The following is a 21,862-nucleotide window of genomic DNA, read 5'->3' as shown; positions in this document are numbered from 1 at the left end:
AGCTGAAATGGGAAGATATTAGCTAATGCAATTTAACCATGTCATTGTCTCTTTCCGCAAATGTCTTTTAGTTCAATGCAGATATGTAGCATGTCTTACCTTAAATGCTCAGATAGATAATGTAATGTAACCATGTAGTTAGCATTTTACACAAGGCTTGATTTAGGAGAAATACGCATATGTAGCATGTCTTAGCTGAAATGGGAAGATATTAGCTAATGCAATTTAACCATGTCATTGTCTCTTTCCGCAAATGTCTTTTAGTTCAATGCAGATATGTAGCATGTCTTGCCTTAAATGCTCAGATAGAGAATGTAATGTAACCATGTAGTTAGCATTTTACACAAGGCTTGATTTAGGAGAAATACCCATATGTAGCATGTCTTAGCTGAAATGGGAAGATAGAGAATAATATTGAACTAGATATTTTAAAGTTAAAAGAAACATTTGTTAATGGATTATCGTGTACAAAACTTTTTATTGTACTACAAATACTATTTTGAGGATTCTGTTGGAATTATGTTCTGTTCATAATTTATAGGTGATTCTGGGTACATGAGCCGGCCTTGGCTCATTACCCCCTTGCGTAGCCCGACTGATGTGTCTGAGGAGCGCTACAATAGGGCTCATAAGAGAACTAGGGCGGTGGTTGAACGGATGTTCGGGCTCCTGAAGATGAGTTTCAGGTGCCTGGACAAGTCGGGAGGAGCCCTCCAGTACAACCCAAAGAAGGTGGCTAAGATCGTTGTAGCCTGTAGCGTCCTGCATAATATTGCACAGCGGGCTGGGATGCTGCAGGCCGTCCGGCCGGACAGAAACCTCCTCAGAGATGAGGAGGATGATCCTGTTCTAGAGGGGCCATTCCGGGACGAGGGGCTCAATGTCAGAGCAGACATCATCAACCGCAACTTTAGACGGTGAAGAATAGAAGTTAGACTGGAGTATTATCAATAGATGTGAACTGTAGGGAAATGACAAGTAGAGAATTGTGCAAACATGTTAGGATTGTTCATCAAATGCTAAAAATGTGTTTCATTTATTAATATAGGTGATGCTCTGGCCATTGGGTCCTGTAGCGAGTCTTTGCCACCTGGTTTTTAAAGAGGACATCAGCTGGTAAGTATAAATGTCTGGACTGTTGCTGGCATGAATTGTACACAAATACATCATATGGCATACATTTTCTAAACTAGTATTTAGTTTACACATTACTTAAAATGAAAATACTCAGAAAGGGATCCTCTAGCATGACTATGGTTCAATGTCACACATTAGAGGTTTGTTCTGCTCAATATGACTCATCTTCACACTTGATAGAACATAACACAAGATGCTACACAGTAAGCTAGTGACAGAAATTTCTTATGAAATGGGGGGTGGGAGAGGGCTAGAGAAATGATTCACACACTTGTAGTAATTTTGAATAAACCTTTTATGCCATTAGGGAGCTGACTTAATCTAAAGACTGAAAGGGAAGAATTAGAAGCCTGACAGTGAAGATTGCCCAGACTGACAGTGGAAAAAGCCAAGATTGAAATTGAAGTATACCAATGGGATCATGTCTGGCATTATCTTTCAAATCTGCTGACCTTGAAAAGCATACAAAGACATGTTCACATGGTAAGTGCCAACTATTTAATAGAATAAGGCTGTTGAGGCATCCTATTGGAGACACTTAGATGATTTTCAAATTTTTAGATGGTATTTCACAGTCCTCTATTTTTGAAATGATGAATAAGACACCTATTGAAGATCAACTTTTTACCCCTGAATTGACTTTCAAAGACCATGCATTATCCAGGTTGGTGTACCAATGCATGCTAGTTAAGAATCACAGGAAGAATGTTGAATATTAGTAGCTTCCATACATTAGTCATATTTAGTTCTTAATTAGATATTTAGGGATCACAATCAGACACTTAGATGAATTTCTAATTTTTAGATGGGATTTCAGTCCTCTATTTTTTAAATGATGATTAAGACACCTATTGAAGATCAACTGTTTAGCCCTGAATTGACTTTCAAAGACCATGCATTATCCAGGTTGGTGTACCAATGCATGCTAGTTAAGAATCACAGGAAGAATGTTGATTATTGGTAGCTTACATACATTAGTCATACATATTTCATAATTAGATATTTAAGGATCACAATCATAAAAAGGAATACATATTATAGTTGATATAGAGGTATTTGAATGGACATGAAATATGACATTTATGTTCAACATATATATTATTGAAATGTGATATACATTTTTATGTATAATTCGAAAATCATATTTATTTTTTTTAAATATAATTAATAAATATCTTTAAAAAATGTTGAACAAAGTTAGAGCATAGACACAAGATGATTGTAAATGTATTTTATGATTCTTTGACTACGTGTGTATTAACTTTTGTAAACATTTTTTTTACATTTCAGATTGGCATCTGATGACTTCCAGGAATATATTTTTATTTTTGGTTCAGAAACTATTAAATTTTAAAATGGTAATAATAAAAAGTTTAGTATTAAATACACTCTTTGGAACAGATTATAATAAATATCCATATAATCTGTCAATAAAAATCAATTTGACTCCCATGACTGGTAGTTGTCTATTTGACAAGCACATGCATAAGATCAAATAATGCATTAATGTTTGAAAATCCACTGATTCAGAGAATATTACATTAAACTATCTTTTTTAACATTCATTGGGGAGTGAGATCCATCGATGCTTTCCTTTTGAAATTGTTAGACGTTAAAATAATTTCGGATATGTAGTCAATTTCACAAAAATTAATTTTTTTCACTTTTAAGAAGGGGAAGTGGTTCAATTACATTAAAGTGACAGTGTTGTTGAATGTAAAATTAATTTTATAAGATCTTGTATCTTCCTTAGGTATCTCAAAACATTATTTGCTAAATTATTTTAATTTTTACATTTATAAATGGTAGGTCATTTAACTTTATATTTTTCACAAGCTAGTTATTGGATGGCAGGTTAATCGATTTGATTTTCTAGTGGAGTCATTTAACTATAGTTAATAATATTATGTAGTTTTTAAAATCTTACCTCTTGGGTTAGACATCACATATCTATATATAATTTTCATTCCCCTTTAGTTTATTTTGACAATGTTAAATCAACATTACAAATGTTTTGGTCCTTAAAGGGACATTCACAAAGTATATTGTGTATTGATTTTTAAATAATTCATAAAAGAATTTAAACATATTTAGAAAGTACTATAGAATTACATTCAGTCTTTAAATATACTTTGTAAAAGAAAAAACAATGCACATATCTTAGTCAATTACATAAGGTATCTATGTGCAACCAACAATCAGCATCAAAATAGCCTATGTAGATATGTATTTAATCCAAAAATATATATAATTACAATCTAATGATTGAATACCAAAACATATTAAGTTGTTCAAATATTATAATCTTATCCAAAATGCATACATAACATATAGCTTAATGTCTCTCTAAGCTGAAGACTCCGAAATACCTCCTTTACAATATATATTTCAGTCAGTGTGTAAAACAATCCAGAAGTTAATCTAAATTTTATTGACTCATATGTTATACTAATTTATCAAAAGGAAGGTGCCTAGGTTTCTGATATTTCAAGCATTATTGTGAAATGTTTATTTAAAGGGACATGAACTAAAAATATACTTAAAGGGAAACAGTTAAAAAATTAATGATTTATACATTCTGAATGAGTATTCTATTTTAAGCAACTTTAAAAATTGTCTCATATTATGAATGCTCCTTGTGATGTTGCTATCATTACTTTAAAAATAAGGCATTAAATAGATAATTTATTAGCTTCAGTACTCTGGACTGAACTTGGTTTTTTGTGGTGGATTAATTTATCCAACAATTATCAAGGACAACCCAGGTTTTTGAAACAATTGTCCGTAATCTCAAATATCATTATTGATTTGCAAAGAAAGATAACAAGATAATTGTTAACATTTGATAATCGGATTAAATTATAACGTTGATTAACATTTCATGCTCAATCTGAATCACCAACGCTAAATTTGTTTGGACAGTGTCCCTTTAAGAGATTTAAAGAGTGTATTTACTTCTCTTCCTATCTTGACATACTTTGCTTGAAAAGCATATCGAGATAGGCTCAGTAGATGAAGATTGGTGGATGCACAGAGAGGCCTTATGTGATTGTCTCAACCATGTGCATTTAAATTTCTTCTGTTGAGGATATCTAAATACTAAGATAAATTGATTTACATTTTAAAGTCTAAACAATTTTCTATCTCTACAGATCATTTGATACAATTGTTTGTTTGTAATGTCTATTTAAAAATAAAGACGCCATTGCACAATAACATATATGAGCACTTCAGACAAATACATGCTCGAGGTTTATTTACTAATAACAAACAAACCTGTAGTTTAACATTTATAAACAGATTATCCAAGTTACTGACCTTATAACCTGAATTTGAACATTCAGAAATATTGCGTGGGAAACGCATCTTGAAACACCAGATTAGCATCTTTAAACATTAAAGTCTAATGTCAATAGCACACAATCAATGTGCATTATGAAATACATTTAATAGAGCAATATCAATACTTCACAATAAGTCAAGAAATGGATTTTATGAACAATAAAGACATACAATATTAAATGTGTATTTGTATTAAAGAAACAGACCGTTATTAAACCGATAAATGTCTACAACATTTAATAATGTGACAGTATTAGATTTTAAAGAGAATTTAATCATTAATATTTAACGGATCACGGATATTAAATCTGCGTCACACATATCCGCATGACAGGCCCATGAGTTACAAATAAGTCTACATGAAAAATGAAGTTACAGCACCACCATGAGGTATGTGTAAGGAAGTTACTAAGATATGAAACATTAAGGAACGGCCAATCAGAGTTCATCACACAAACACAACTTGAGTCAGGATGGTCTCACAGACATTCTAACAATATTTCAAACTTTTATCCAATCAGATGTACAGATAACTTGTCCCATGGTGCATCTCATGTTTACTTCACCATATAAAAGTCCATTACACGTTGCCATCTTTGTCAGTTCTCTAATGCCTGCAGGCAGTATATATATTTATATATTTATATATTATATTATCAAACCGAGCAGGCATGTCAGCTCCCAGGTTCACCAAGGAGGAGAGCGCTGCACTGGTCCACGCCGTCAAGGACTTTTATCCCCAGCTGTTTGGGAACAAGAGGAGGTTGACAGATGCGCCTGTTAAGAAGGCCCTCTGGGAGTCTATCACCAATGCGGTTAGATTGGTGTGTGACGTCTAGAGGACCCAGGATCAGATCATGAGGAGATTCGGAGATATGAGGTTGCGGTTAACCAAAAAAGTCAACCTCATAAGGGACTGGGTACAAGCCCGTAAAAGAGGTGGCAAAAGAGAGGCCCCGCGGAAACTGTACCTACTCCCTTATGAGGTGACTTTATGCGAGCTCCTCAATCTCCGGGTCCCCAAAAGATTCAGATCCTCGCCATCCTCGGCCTCCTCTTCTTCCCTCCCAGCTGCGGGATCTGAAAGTCCTGACGCGGGGGCCAGGGCAGCTGCTTCTCCGTCCGGTGGCCTGGGAGGAGATGGAGAATCTGAACCAGGTAATTATCCAACTTCATATAATATCTTAATTTTTTTTTTTTTAATCAAAAAATGTGTATATAGTCAGATACTAAACCTATACAGATCTCACAACATACACTACATATGATGTTTAGATATCTGATTTTAGATTAGTGACACATGAAATAGGAATGATGTGTCTTGCGCTCTACAGAATATGCGTCACAGAGCGAAAATGGAATTGCGCATACACATTAACATGGCTTTGCTGTAAGTGGCATTGCTTTATACATGTTGGTCAAATGACGGATGCGTAATTCCGCTTTGAATCATTGCGCAATGATTGCGAAAATGGAATTGCACATACACGTTAACATGGCTTTGCTGTAAGTGGCATTGCTTTATACATGTTGGTCAAATGACGGATGCGTAATTCCGCTTTGAATCATTGCGCAATGATCGCGAAAATGGAATTGCGCATACACGTTAACATGGCTTTGCTGTAAGTGGCATTGCTTTATACATGTTGGTCAAATGACGGATGCGTAATTCCGCTTTGAATCATTGCGCAATGATCGCTAAAATGGAATTGCGCATACACGTTAACATGGCTTTGCTGTAAGTGGCATTGCTTTATACATGTTGGTCAAATGACGGATGCATAATTCCGCTTTGAATCATTGCGCAATGATCGCGAAAATGGAATTGCGCATACACGTTAACATGGCTTTGCTGTAAGTGGCATGGCTTTATACATGTTGGTCAAAATGAAATGTGAATTATTATATATGTGAAGAATACAGTATTCTTATTTTCAATATTATACATAATAAAAAAAGAAGAATCCAAATAAATTATAACATATGCACATCAATTGATGAGAATGAAATAACACCAAAAAAGAGTACAGGATATATTTATCATGAATTGAATTGAGGAAACAATTAACTCATGGGACTACCAAAGGATTAATAGTTTTAAATTGATTTGCTAATAATGTAAAGATTTTAAACATGGCATGATTTGTATTAATGATATGCAATCCTCATTTAATATATTACAGATATGGATGTTGCTGCTGGATCCTTAAGGCAGGGCTTGTCACAGTATGGTATGTCTCATTTTAATTGACATTTGTCTTAGAAACATGGACAGAACATTACATACTAAATCCACATTGTTCAATATTTATATGTAATGTCCCTTTAATAGATGAAAATTAAATAATTCTTCGGATATCCTTAAATAACATATTAGATTTGAATTGCATGCTCAATCCCATTCATTACATCAACATATGGAGTAGAGAATTCATTAACACCAACATTGTCAAATCAATATAATTTTATATTAAAGGGATACTGATCTACAATTATTAATGTTGTCATTCAGATAGAGTATGCAATATTAATAAACATTTAAATATAATACTATCATCATATGTGAAATATTCTATTGCTAAATGTATTTTAAAATCAAGAATGTACGTTTATCTGCATCTCAATTTTGGTTGAACAACCTGGGTTTTTATTGATGATTGGTGGATACCTTCAACAAACAATATTTATTGAATACAATATTGCTTATCTGCATTTAAGATTAAAATGTAGCAACATTCAAATTATAATAGGAGTCAATGTTAAATCATTTTGAACAGTTTGAACAGAGAAATCAATGATTTAAATTAATCATGTCAGTGTCCCTTTAATAAACAATAGATTCATTCATCTTTACATTCTTTGGATTAAACAATATTGATATATAATTCACATATTCACTGTTGGAGTTACTTTATAGATATCAGCATACTCTAACAGCACCATGATTACATATTTGTACTAATCAATTTGGTTTTGTATTGTGATAAATATGTGTTGTGTCCTAAACAAGATTACTGTACATTGCACAAATGGCTCGATGTGCCACATGTGTTTGTTTAGATTTGTCAACAGCTGCTCTTCAAAATGTGGTTTGTGTGTATTCTTTTAAGAACATTGATCAATGGGTATATTTAGATATGCAATAGCATTGTATGAGATGAGTTTGATGTCTAATATAGTCTGAAATTAAACATATGTTCAATACATAATTTTTAACAGAATCCCCTTGATTCAATCAAGCATTTTCTGGTTTAATGACTGCTCTATTCTTCACATTTTCAAGTTGATTAATCTTAAAATTCGATACAGATGTGATTTAGTGATATCCCAAATGTGTTTCCTAATATATATCTATATCATTCATAGAGAGAGTTGGTGTGGTGAGCCCACAGGAATCCAGCAGTGACATAGAGCCGCCTTTGCGGTCTCCTGGTAAGTCCATTGACTCATTTATATGTCATTGAAGGTGTATTGGTAATCAATATTATGAGCATGATTCTGATGAAGCATAACATTTGAAACAAACATATAATTTTCTCTTCTGATTATATATTAATTTTCTTTTAATATTGAAAGATTAATAATTAAAACTTTATTAGTCTACACATTTGTTATTCAGAAGATGTATAGCATATGTTTGTTTCCATGTTCATTTTTGACAACAGTCATCAAGTGATACACACATGAGAAATCTTAAATGTTCTATGTACTATGCTTTTATGATTTTTAAATTAATACAAACAATACATCGAAAATATGAATCATTGAGAATAACAAATCTAATGTAATTTGTATGCTGCTCCATCAAAATGATGTAAATCATAACTTTGGGTGTGTATATCTTTAATGCAACATTGATGTGTGTCTTTGAACAACAGTAACATATGTTATAATATCTGTTCTTAACGTGTACACAACATGTTATGTTTTACAGAGATTGATTTAACATATGTGACGGAGGAGGAAGAGGCTGCCTTGGAGTCTAATGGTATGTGAAATATATCTATCATGTTTCCAACATGTTGCTTTATTTGAAATCATTTCATTGAAGACATTCAAAGTCTACAGCTTTTGCACTTTAAAAAGGAATATTATTTGTCTGTTCAAATACACTACTGCCCCCTTTCTATATCAGGCAGCATGAAATTTTTTTTTTTTAAAAAATGTATAATTCATGCCATCATTATGTCACATGCATATTCCAGGCCAAAACACAATAATAACGTTATAATTGTACAGACAGTAATTGATATTCATTTGAGTGCCTATATGCATACCATATCCTCATTTCATAATTGTTTACAAATTCAAACACACTTCTAAGTATATAGAAAACATAATCAATTTGAAATGCGTTGATTTGATTTCATGATGTATGAGATGTTAATATATATTTATTAAATTTTCAGATGGATCCACCACTTCTGGTCATCTGGTTTCCGCCCCTGCCCAGTCCCCTGACCAGTCACAGACCCCTGCCCATGCCCAGACCCCTGCCCGGACCCCTGCCCATGCCCAGACCCCTGCCCATGCCCAGACCACTGCCCATGCCCAGACTCCTGCACATGCCCAGACCCCTGCCGGCCCTTCCCATTTATCATTTCCTGCCCCTCCCAAAAAACGCCCCTACAACCCCCTTCGCCGCTCTCCCCGTATTATGGCCCGTACAGCTGCCCAGACCCCAACTCCCCACTCCCCAGCTGTACGGCCTACCCCGGAGCATCAGCTCATCCCTCCCCAAGCCAATCCCATCCCTCCCCAAGCCAATCCCATCCCTCCCCCCTGTCTCAACCTTCATTGTCCTGAGTGTCGGATTGTCCTTCCCAGGCACAGCTGTAAGTATCATTCAAAATCAACATTATAAGATACTTAAAGCTACACTGAAGGAAAATATTTTCTATTGTGATTCAAATAGAGCATGCAATGTTAATCAAATTTATAATTTACTACTCTTATGAATTATTCTTCATTCTCTTGATATCTTTATTGAAACAAAGAAATGCCTATAATTATTTTTAAAAATAAAATAATTGTGGACATCATTTCTTTATTGTTGGATGAATGTATCCATCAACCAGCAGGGACAAACAAAGTTGATAAACAAATATGGCCTGCCCTAAAAACCGACATTCTTGCATTCAAAATCTAGCTATAGAATTCAAACATTTAAAGAATATGTGTAATTTTTAAATATTTGTAATGTCATGCTCTATCTGAATCAGTCAATTAAATATTTAGGTTCAGTGTCCCTTTAATTGGATATCACTACATATACCAATCACCACTACTTGGATCCAACAATTAATGTACAAATGTTTATACATTATCTCTTGTCTAACCCAGTGGGAATGTAATTTCTTCAGATTGCTATGTTTACACAGCTTGTCCTCAATGCCCAAATGTTTAAGGATAGGTGTGCCTACCACAGTATAATTAAAATATTTAAATTGCTAATGTAAGTACAATGTAAATCCTTTAACAAGATTTTATACACTCAAGCTGTATAAGTGGATCATCTAAAACCAATTAAAGGGGACAACATGTTTGAGTAAACTGTCCCTTTAATGATTTCGGTCTGTCTGAATAACATAATTCATGTGTAAAGAATAAATTTAAACTAATTGATGTAAAGAATGATTTGTCTTTATGATGACAATGTATCTTTTCTATTTTTTTCGTCTGTTGTGTAATTATCATTAATATTTAATTTATTCTTTATTTTAGGCTGTGACTCAGCATGGCTCATGCTAGAAGGTATAGCAAGAGTAGAGCAGGCCGTGTTGAGGAACGCAGCTGTCCTGAGAGGGATGAACTACACCATGCAGGTCCAGCTCCGGGTTCAGGACTTGACTCTGCGTGAAATTATGCGATTAAGTTCAAGGCCTGAATCTGGAGCTGGACATGCACAGGACAATGAAGAGGATGACCAGTAAGTGGAGGATCTGGAGATGCTCCAAGGTGGCAGATAAGAATCCTCCGTCCACATGTTGATGTTTTTTTTTATTGTTGCCATTTGGCCTTTTTAAAAGTTTATTGTTGTGCCTGTTGCACTCTTTTACCTTGTCATATGTCTCCAATGGGGCTATGGTGGCCCTTGGCAACTCTCTTCATGGACTGTGATGCACTGTGTTACCTTGTCATCTGTCTCCAATGGGTATGGTGGCCCTTGGCAACTCTCTTCATGGACTGTGATGCACTGTGTTACCTTGTCATATGTCTCCAATGGGGCTATGGTGGCCCTTGGCAACTCTCTTCATGGACTGTGATTTACTCTTTTACCTTGTCATATGTCTCCAATGGGGCTATGGTGGCCCTTGGCAACTCTCTTCATGGACTGTGATTTACTCTTTTACCTTGTCATATGTCTCCAATGGGGCTATGGTGGCCCTTGGCAACTCTCTTCATGGACTGTGATGCACTGTGTTACCTTGTCATATGTCTCCAATGGGGCTATGGTGGCCCTTGGCAACTCTCTTCATGGACTGTGATGCACTCTTTTACCTTGTCATATGTCTCCAATGGGGCTATGGTGGCCCTTGGCAACTCTCTTCATGGACTGTGATGCACTGTGTTACCTTGTCATATGTCTCCAATGGGGCTATGGTGGCCCTTGGCAACTCTCTTCATGGACTGTAATGCACTGTGTTACCTTGTCATATGTCTCCAATGGGGCTATGGTGGCCCTTGGCAACTCTCTTCATGGACTGTGATGCACTCTTTTACCTTGTCATATGTCTCCAATGGGGCTATGGTGTCCCTTGGCAACTCTCTTCATGGACTGTGATGCACTGTGTTACCTTGTCATATGTCTCCAATGGGGCTATGGTGGCCCTTGGCAACTCTCTTCATGGACTGTGATGCACTCTTTTACCTTGTCATATGTCTCCAATGGGGCTATGGTGGCCCTTGGCAACTCTCTTCATGGACTGTGATGCACTGTGTTACCTTGTCATATGTCTCCAATGGGGCTATGGTGGCCCTTGGCAACTCTCTTCATGGACTGTGATGCACTCTTTTACCTTGTCATATGTCTCCAATGGGGCTATGGTGGCCCTTGGCAACTCTCTTCATGGACTGTGATGCACTGTGTTACCTTGTCATATGTCTCCAATGGGGCTATGGTGGCCCTTGGTAACTCTCTTCATGGACTGTGATGCACTCTGTTACCTTGTCATATGGCTCAAATATTCCTTATTTTTACAAGATTATCTCTACATACTATCTTTACATACTAATAAAAGACATGTAATTGCACGATTCTTTGTCCTCATTCTTCATGTTATTTTTTTAAAGCTCTAGTTTATCTTGTTGATCCTTAAAGGGACCTACCAAAAACATTTTATTATTAAAAATCATATATGTAAGACAATTGTAAATGACTTTAAGATTAACATCGCCAATGTAATCTTATGATTTGTCTTTATATATTTTTCTCTTAGCTTTATCATTGCATGATTATGATTAGCATAGTAATTTTTTTAATATATGTATATATAGATTGTTATTTGTGTATATATGTATATTTCAATTTTCACTTCCATGTGTGTATTTAGAAACTCTGCATGAATTGATGCACCTTTAACAAATGATCTGAGGATTGATACAATGATATAATCCCTGTAAAGTGTTCAATTTATTGAAATAGTATTGTCTATGTGTATCCTCTTTTTAAAAACAAAATAATGTCCCTTTAAGGGATGGTGAGCACAATTGTTAATGAATGTATTTCCATTTCTAAAGCGTTTTTGTCCTTTTTACATGAACAAGGACATATAATCTTATTAATAAACAATCTTATTGTAATGTTGACAGAACATGTATTTCATTTTCTATTCTATCTTATTGTAAAAGTGTAACCAAATAAATCTCTGTGTGTAATGCAAATATTTTAGATGATTAATATTTTTTTAAAAATATGTTAACAAAATAATTCTACTCCCATATATGGCTATAGGTAGGCTGACCATATTTAAACTTGAATAAATGACACGTTTAATCAATCCATGTATCATTATTGTTATTCCAAAACAATCAAAACATATCTTAAAACATCAATGGCATATGTATTTCTCATGTTTATCTTTTAAATGTTAAAGATATATACCATAGCTATAGTTCAAGGGACAGTCAAGTCCGAAAAGATGATTCATGATTTGGTGACATTCCTAGATAGCAATCTAGACACATACTAGTTCCTAAAATATAAATACGTGTTTTAGTGATATGCCAAGCTGTCAACTGAGTCCTTGTATTGGCTGCGGTTTTTCAGCTATCTCGGATGCGCCATGTTGCTTAAAACGTCACCTGCCAGGCTGTCCAATGATTCCTTGTATTGACTGACGTTCTTACGTGATCAAGAATGTGCCTTTTATTGGATGGCGTTTTGACGCGATCAAGGATGCGCCTTTTTTTTTGGGCGTTCTTACGTGATCAAGAATGTGCCTTTTATTGGATGGCGTTCTTACGTGATCAAGGAAGCGCCATGTTAAGACGTCACATGCAAAGGTAAAAAAACGTATGATTGGATTACGTAGTCCCGCAATATTTTTTTGTGCACGTTAAACACGTTTGTGACTGCAGCCAATTTTAAAAACCTTGCGAATATGTATTATTTGCATCATGTTACATTGTTGACCCATAGCTGATAAAGACCACCACATTCTCTTTTGCTGGATGTCTGGTTGAATAAACGAACGAACGCAAAATGTTTTCATGCATATGATATTTCGAGGCAAGTGCAAATCTCTATAGTCCATGTTGTTTAATATGTTTGTCAACAATATGTTCCTTTTTCATAAAAATGACTGTTGTTTTTAATGTTAAAGATATCTAATTAATAAATATGCGCTATTGTGTTAGAATAAAGTAATCAATATGCATTTAGCTTTATCATATGCTAAATATATGATGTCGACTTCTTCCAAATGTAATTTCGTTGTATATTTTATTAAAGGTTCATTAGACACTCACATTATAAATCAAAACTTTTTATTTTGTCTCTAGTTAGATAGTCCATTGTTTAACAAATACACGTTTCATTTTGCTTCTGTTCAAAGAAAATGTAATTAATTTTCAGACTCCTCGCCCAGCCTCTGAGTTTCATGTGAGTACCATCTCCAGCTTTCTCCTGTTTGTGTAAAGGGTCTTTTCATATGTTAATGATGGGGTATTGTCTTGTTTTACGGTTGTAATGGGGGTTCATCTATATTTTCAATAGAGCTAACCCGATTTTCTTTGAAAGTGTTTGAAGCTTTGTAATATTGATATCAGTATATGTTAATCTTGTTGTTTGTAGTAGTGTCTATTACATACAGTTCTGTTAAAAATATAGTATACTGTCCCTTTAATGCAAATGTTGATTTTTGTATCATGTATGAGTTCCACATTGTTTAATCTTCAAATATATTATTGTTAGCATATTTTCACCCCCCACTCCTAAAAGGACTTTAAACCATATTCATTGTTCAAACAAATGTCTTTCTAAAAAAAAAATAACACAATAATGTCTCTTTAAGAAAATATACTTTATTTAACACGTCAATATAAATCTGATTTCAATATTTAATTTTTGACCAAGTACATGTAGATATACCAACAAGCTTCAAATATGTGTTAGCATATGTAATTTTGTTAAAGGGACAGTTTAGAAAACAAATAATGTTTTGCATTATTCTAAAAGTCAATTTTGTAATATCAATGATATCAAAGGTTTCTCACCAATTAATCATTTGTCTTTGTTTATTTAAATTTGCTAGCTAAACCTATGAGGTTCGTGTGCTCATTTCTTCGAGCTTGAAGAGTGCATGTAATCATTATACAATTTGACCACTAGAGGGCATTTGGATAGCATTTGTATATGTAAAACCTTGTGCTCATACAGCATATTATTTACCATGTATTGATCATTGATATCTAAAATGTTGTTATGTCAGAACAACAAATAAGTGGTCATTTTTCCTAGTCATAGATACAAGGTTAAGCACATAAGTCACACGTATTTCTCCATGTTTTGTTGTTTCCAACTTGATAATGCATAATACAGTGTTTTCTTTGTAATCAATAATTTTCTGACTGTCCCTTTAAGCTGTGTTATTGGCATTCAAACAGTAATATGCCATCATGGATAATTGTAATGGTAATTTTGTTTGCGATTCGGGAAACAGTTTGGACATCACATCACAGAAACCAATCAATATCATGAACAAGGATAGGTATGTGATGATGTGGTTTTCACACACTTATAACCCACACTCTGCAAACAATCTTCCTCCATGGACCCGGTCCCATAGAAGTAGATTATATACAGAGTGTGGTCCACAAGTGTATGAAAACCACATCATCACATACCTATCCATTACACATTAAATAAAAAAAAATTAAAGATGAAAATAAATACTTACTTCCTCTTCCTTCCCCTCTTCCCATGGGGCTGAGGCTCTGGGAGGGGCAACTGCCGACTCCGAAGAGTTCTCCTTGGAGATGTTGTGGGAAGAGTGGAAGGAAGAGTACTGGGACGACCAAGGTGAGGAGGAGAAGATGGCTGAGGAGGAGAAGATGGCTGAGGAGGAGAAGATGGCTGAGGAGGAGAAGCTGGCTGAAGAGGAGGAGATGGCTGAAGAGGATGAGATGGCTGAAGAGGAGTAGATGGCCCGGCAGGAGTAGATGGCCCGGCAGGAGTAGATGGGCCGGCAGGAGTAGATGGGCCGGCAGGAGGAGATGGCCCAGCAGCAGGAGGCCCAGCAGCAAGAGGCCCAGCAGCAGGAGGCCCAGCAGCAGGAGGCGGACCAGGAGGTAGACCAGCATGCGCCTCCCGGAAAAAATTGAACATCTCTTGGTGCAGATTAAAGATTCTGTTTTGGCCTTGTTCGATTCTATTGAGTATGTTTATTATTTGGTTTTCTCCTTCAATTATTTGATTTTGTCCATCAAGAATTCGAGTGCGGCCTTCGATATTTTGTATCCGGGAGTTACGCATCTGGTCTATGTAGTCCAGTAGAACCCGCACCTCCGCTATTTCCTCTTGTTGTGCTTGGCGGGGTACCCGTGCATGGCGGGGTGCCCGTGCATGGCGGGGTGTGGGTCCTTGAGGGTCCTCTGGTTCCGCGGGCTCCTCCTCTGCTTCCGGGGCCTCTTCATCAGCTTCCGTGCGCTCTTCGTCACGGGGGGCCTCTTCCCTCCAAAGTGGAAATTCCTCCCCACCACTCTCATCCCGGGGAGATAGATGAGGCTGTGTTTCTTGTGCTGCCTCCTCCCCAGACTCTGTATATTAAAAAAAAAAAAAAAAAAAAAATGTATATATTAGCATATTTGCAAATTAAGCTTTAAATGACTTAGCTTACGATACAATTACAAATGCAGAATCATTAATCCACTTTGAAATCTAACAAACAATCAATACGATTTCCGCTTTTTCAAAACCGTGTTTGTGATATCTCTGGTCAATCTGAATTTTTTCGCGTTTGTTTTCAGTCTGTTTAAATGCACACCTAACCTATAGCCTAGATAGTGATGTAACCGCAAAGTAATTGAATGCGTGTAAACAACGTTATAGCATTAATCTGATCCTTAAAGGGACATGAAACCCAATGTTTTATCTTTCATGATTTAGAAGCATGCATTTATTATCAACTTTCTAATGTACTTTTCTTATATAATTAGCTTCATTCTCTGGATATTCTTTGCTGAAAAGCATATCCAAATATGCTTATAAGATGCTGATTGTTAGCTGAATATAGCTGCCTCCTGTGATTGTTTCACCGTGTGCATGGCTATTTCTTAATTAAAATATATCTCAAGAATGATTCAAATTAGGTAACATAAGTACATTTGAATGTTTTGTCAAATTGTATTCGCTACCTCAATCATGAAAGTAAAGGTTTGCGTATAGTGTCCCTTGAAATACATTCGTATGTGAAATTATTGTTCAATGAGCTTACCGTCAGATGAGAGTGGCAGGTTCCCGGTATCAATTCCTCCGATACCGACTATTTCCACCTCGGAGATGCTGGGCCGCAACATTTCCTCCCATCGGCAGTACTCTATTTCCAGGGCAGGTCCGCCACCGGTTCCTGCGGCATGTCGGGCCTCCAGGCTTAACTTTTTCTTGAGATCCATCTTACAGTCCCGGTAGCGATGTTTTATCGAATCAAGATCTCTGTTCCGGCCACCCACTGCATTGACTGCATTTCTTATCTCATTCCAGAGCCTCCTCTTGTCAGTCGGGGTAGTCTTCTGGTGCTGCAGCCTCCTATACCTGGCCATATAGGCCTCTATGAGGGCCTCCTTCTCCTCCATCGAAAACCTCGCCTCCCTAGTCGCCTTGGCCTTCCCCTGTGACGATGCCCTCTGTTTCCCGGACTGTGAACCCCTACTCTGTCCGCCACTGGGCCCAGCCACTTGTTCATCTTGAACCAAGTGGCTGGGTCCACCCACCGCTTCCACCCCCGCTTCCTGCCCCCCTTCCTTCCCCCCTTCCTGCCCTGTTCCTCTCCCCCTCCCTCTCCTCCCCCCTCTACCTCTCCCCTGCCTGGCCTCCATCTGTTCCCTAAACTAAACCCCAAATAATCAAACAAAAAGTGAGTGTGATGAAATGAAAGGGGGTCAAAATAAAGAACTAAAAAGACAAAAAAAGTGCTGAAAGTGTGAGAGGGATGTAAAAAAACAAAGAGGGTAAGGAGTATTTAAATAAACCAAAAGAAGAAGAAGACTAAAAGGAGGATATGTAAACTAAATGTAACTAGGGGATGGGTATTGGATGGGTATGGGGTATGGGATAAGAGTAAATGGGATGAAAGGGAATGGGGTATGGAGTGTAGTATGAGGGGGTAGGGGTTATGTAGTGTTATTGATAAGTGTATGTATGTATTGAATGTGTTTGCGTGTAAATGTGTTACGTGTACAGAAAAATCACTCGCTCGCTAACTCACACTACTACTAATTCTCACTAACACACTACTACTAATTCTCACTAACAAACACTCCCACTAACTCTCACTAACTACCACTAACTTACGCTCCCACTAACAACTCTCACTAACAACTCCCACTCCCACTAACTCACTCACGCTCCCACTAACAGACTCTCTCCCACTCCCACTAACTCCCACTAACTCACTCACGATAACACTAACAACTGACTCTCTCACGTTAACACTAACTCACTCACAATAATGCACCAACTCTCTAATCTTAAACCTCCAATCTCCAAAGACCCACCAGCAACACAGTCAAAGAAGCCCTGCTTGTGTGGTGCTTATATACCCTGTGTAAATGTTTAATGATGTACCAATTTCCGTTGTAAATTGTGTTCAGGTGTGCTTTATTAGCAATTAATATTAGTGCAATGTGTATTAGTTGTGTGAATTTGCGCATGCTCATTTTGATTTAGTATTTGTGGAATGTGTAGAATGCGATGATGTCATAGTGGTCGTTTTCTCTAACATTGTCCAATAGTATTCTTTTTAAATGTGAATTTGCGATGGTGTGTTATTAGTGAAGTGTTGTATATGTATGTTTGTCCTAATATATAGTGATATTGAATGCGATTATTTTTCTAGTGTATGTATATATTTTTTATTCCTTGTTATTTTGCGAATTTCCGCATCTTAAAGTATATGCGTATTCCCCGTATTAAATTTTATTAAAAATCCCCCCGCTTGTGAATGTGTAATGCTTGTGTGCTTTGTTGATTGATTGTTGTTGTGACATTTGCGGCGTGTTATTGTTGTGCATGATGTGGTATGCGTCATATGACCGAGCTGTGCGTATTCTCGCGAGATCGAGTGTTAGTTGAAAAAAGCTATTTTTTTGCTTTCCCATTGATCTCTATGGGAGACTGTCTAACGCGGGCAGTATTACGCGTGTGACATACACGCGTTAGGAGCATCGTTAGATGGTCTGTTTTAAACTCTAAATACCGGAGTCAAACAATGCCGTGCGTTAGACATAAAACACGCGTGGCGTTAGCAACTCATCTACCGCCGAACTCCAAATCTAGCCGTTTGTGTTTTAGTCAGTGTTGGTTATGTGGGTTTACGGCGGTTTAGGGGTTAATAGGTTTATTTAGTGTTGGCTATGTTGGGGAACTGGGGTTTAGGGGTTAATAGATTTAGTTAGTGTCAGCGATGTCAGGGAACTGTGGTTTTTGGGGTTAATAGGTTTAGTTAGTGTTTTAGTTAGTATCGGCGATGTCGGGGAACTGCGTTTTAGGGGTTAATAGGTTTAGTTAGTGTCGGCAATGTCGGGCAATGGTGTTTTAGGGGTTAATAGTTTTAGTTAGTGTTGGCAATGTGGGGGGACGGTGGTTTAGGGGTTAATAGCTTTATTTAGTGTCAGCGATGTGGGTGGCGGCAATCAACGGCATATTAGTTACGTTTAGTTAAATAGTTTTTTCAGATCCTTTCGTTTTTTCGGATCCATTTAACTTAACAGAAATAATTTGCCGAAACAATTTTTTTTTTAAACTTAACAAAACTAATTTGTTGAAACAAAATTATTTATTTAACTAATAAAAACCCCTGAAACTAAACAAATTTTTTAGCTTTGCACATGTCTAGTAGGGCTACAATTAAAGAGACTATTTTATCTGCTCTTAGATGTGTTTGTGCGCTTTCTTGTTTCTTGTCCTTTCATATATTTCTATATACGGAAATATATAGGAATATATATATTTAAAAATACATAGAGCATTTTCCCCTATGTGAAGAATATTGGTATATAAAATATTTACAGTACATACACATTGGTATATAAAATATTTACAGTACATACACAGTAAAACGCATTATTAAATATTAAAATATATTAAAAAGTATTTTTCTTGTTTTCAGGTATTTGAGTTGAATGGCTCCAAAGTATATATACATAGCATATACCTTTTAACCAGTATAGTTTTTTATTTTTAATATTAATATGAATACTTTATATTAGATAGTGTATCTATAAGTGTAACACTTTATTTTAATGCAATTATGTTGTGTTTGGCGCAACTTTAAATTTAGCCCTAACCCTGACTTCAGTCGCGCTAACCTCAAGAGGGCAAATTAAGTCTGCGCTCATGCGGTCGCATTTACTTTCAGCTTGTAATATGAGCGCAAGTTAGCCTGGAATACGATATTTCAATATTACGCGTGCTAATGTTAGAGCAACTCTTAAAATCTAGCCCAGTTAGGGTGTGCTAAAGGGATGTCGACCACACTAAATATTCTCTGGGTTTTTCGTCTTACCATCGATGTGTAATACCAGATTGCGTGCTAATCCTAGAACAGTCCAGAGATATTGATATCGCACCCTGAGCTATCAGTAGCGCTCCTATTGTAATCTTATGCATTTCTAAAAATACCATATATTTTAGAAATAAAAATAATTTAAAAAAATTTTTTTTCATTTCTTACTATGGGCTATAATACAAATGGCAAAGTTGCGACCACGCTAACTAGCATGCATATTACAAGTTAAAAATAAACAGTTGTGCTTGTGATCAACAGATTAGCGTGCCTGAAGACCTAGCATAAAGTTTAAGGGTTAAAAAAAGTTGCACAAAACACAGCATAAGTACATTGAATAAAGTATTACACTTACATATACACTTTCTGATAATAAGATTCTATGTAAATATTAATAAAAATGTTTATATATATATATATATATATATATATATATATATATATATAAAACATTTTTATTATATTTATATAAAATCAGAAAGTGTATATATATATATATATATTTGTATATACATGTGTATTCATATGTTTATATGTGTAAATATGAATATACATACAGTACATCTATCTATCTATCTATCTATCTATCTATCTATCTATCTATCTATATATATATATATATATATATATATATACACACATATATACACACATAAACACGTATATAAACATACATCTATACTTTGGAGCCCTTTCCACTCAAATACTTTTAAACATGAAAAATTGGTTTTAGTTCTTTTTATATATATATATATATATATATATATATATATATATATATATATATATATATATTATAATGTGTTTACTGTGTTTTGAATAGAAATATTTAAAGGGACACTAAACCCAAATTTTTTCTTTAGTGATTAAGATAGAGCATGCAATTTTAAGCAACTTTCTAATTTACTCCTATTATCAATTTTTCTTCGTTCTCTTGCTATCTTTATTTAAAAAATAAGGCATCTAAGCTTTTTTATTGTTCAGAACTCTGGACAGGATATTTTTTTATTGGTGGATGAATTTATGCACCAATCAGCAAGGACAACCCAGGTTGTTCACAAAAAAAGGGCAGGCATCTAAACTTACATTCTTGCATTTCAAATAAAGATACCAAGAGAATGAAGAAAATTTGATAATAGTAGTAAATTAGAAAGTTGCTTAAAATTGCATCTGAATCACGAAAGAAAAGAATTGGGTTCAGTGTCCCTTTAACATTCCAATATTCCTCACTCAGATGAAAATGTTCTTTTCATTTTTAAATTTATTTCTATATACGGTATATCTGTATTGCTATCTATACCTGTATATATTCATATAGATAAATAGGTATAGATATATATTTTACAAAAAATAATCAGATATATAGAAAAAAATATTGAAAAATAAAAAGAACATTTTCTTGTATGTGAAGAACATTGGAATGTTAAATATTCATAACTGCCTTTGGCTTTAGCGCAGCTGGTCTAATGCAGTGTATGGTTAGCGTGCTTAATTAAAGTCTGTGGGAAAAGAAGTTAATGTGGTCGCAATATCCGAAGTCCTGAACTTTTTACTTTCAACCTGTAATACCCACACTTATCATTGAGAACTCTGAAAGGAGGTAGAGAAATGTATATCATGTGACAGGGCAGATCAACCTACAGCAAAGTATAGCAAACCTATTATAGAAGCATTAAATCCAGCGCTGTGCTGCATTTATATTGAGTATCTGGACTGTTTATTTACAGCTCTTATGTTATAGCCCTAATATTATTTGTTGCTTTTATAAACATGTTTGTCAAAAACACATTAAAGCTATTATAACTGTTCCAGATTGTCATGGATATCCGTAGCGTGACAGATTACATGTGTGTGAGTATTATAGATCTTTTTCTCTCTCATTTAGTCCATATGGAGAATATAACAAATGTTACTAATCTACCTTTTCTTTATATTACTCAGATAATAACACATATTTAGAACATGGTTTTCAAGATTTATCTGTGCAGGTTGATTTGATTAAATCATTGTCACTGATTCTTTCTTTATTTCATTTTGTGCTATTTTCATTGAGAATACATTGTCCCTCATCGCAGATGCAATATGCCAATTGTTTTCTATACTAAAATACGTGTGTCAACTCTTTTGCTAATTCTAATACATTCTGGGATGAATATAAA

The 21,862-nt window shown here is 35.4% G+C and overlaps 1 long non-coding RNA gene across 1 annotated transcript; it reads left to right on the top strand.

Moving 5' to 3' along the window:
• Positions 1–875: 875 nt before the first annotated feature.
• LOC128659283 (uncharacterized) lies at positions 876–1,514 on the top strand. The gene is made up of 3 exons (XR_008402327.1): positions 876–917; positions 1,049–1,116; positions 1,445–1,514. It is a non-coding gene; the product is annotated as an uncharacterized LOC128659283 (long non-coding RNA).
• The last annotated feature ends 20,348 nt before the right edge of the window (positions 1,515–21,862 follow it).

This window comes from Bombina bombina, chromosome 5 (genome assembly GCF_027579735.1).
Source record: "Bombina bombina isolate aBomBom1 chromosome 5, aBomBom1.pri, whole genome shotgun sequence".
In the NCBI taxonomy this organism is placed as follows: Eukaryota; Metazoa; Chordata; class Amphibia; order Anura; family Bombinatoridae; genus Bombina; species Bombina bombina.
Note: the sequence above shows the minus strand (reverse complement) of the source record. Positions and strands in the feature narration are given on the sequence as shown.